Below are 446 nucleotides of genomic sequence, written 5' to 3' on the forward strand. Positions count from 1 at the left end.
CCACTGTGGGTTTCTGCCAGGGACTCCGTTTTCTTCCTAAATCCTAACAATATGTAAGCAGGTGAACTGTTGACTCCTGAACTATATATGTGAATGCGTGAATGAATTGTGATGGACTGACTTCCCACCACCCTAAGTATATATGTACTATATATGTGAATGTGTCTTGTGATAGACTCACAAACCATATCTTTTGTGTATGTACAGTATGAATGTGAATGCATGCTTTCTGAGATGGACTGACCTCCCATCTCTCTTGGTGTATGTGCAGTGCATATATGAATGCGTATCTAAAGCTGTTTCCTGCCTTATGCCTGTTGCTTGACAGTATAGGCTCTGCTTCCTGCAACTATAAACTGGATAAAAGAGATACTGAAAAGTTATGCTTGAATAACTGACTGAAAGTAAACTGGTGCAACTCTACTTTTAAAGAAATCCACTAGTCA

The sequence above is a fragment of the Protopterus annectens genome, chromosome 2.part2, assembly GCF_019279795.1.
Source record: "Protopterus annectens isolate FY-2018-M chromosome 2.part2, PAN1.0, whole genome shotgun sequence".
NCBI lineage: Eukaryota > Metazoa > Chordata > Ceratodontiformes > Protopteridae > Protopterus > Protopterus annectens.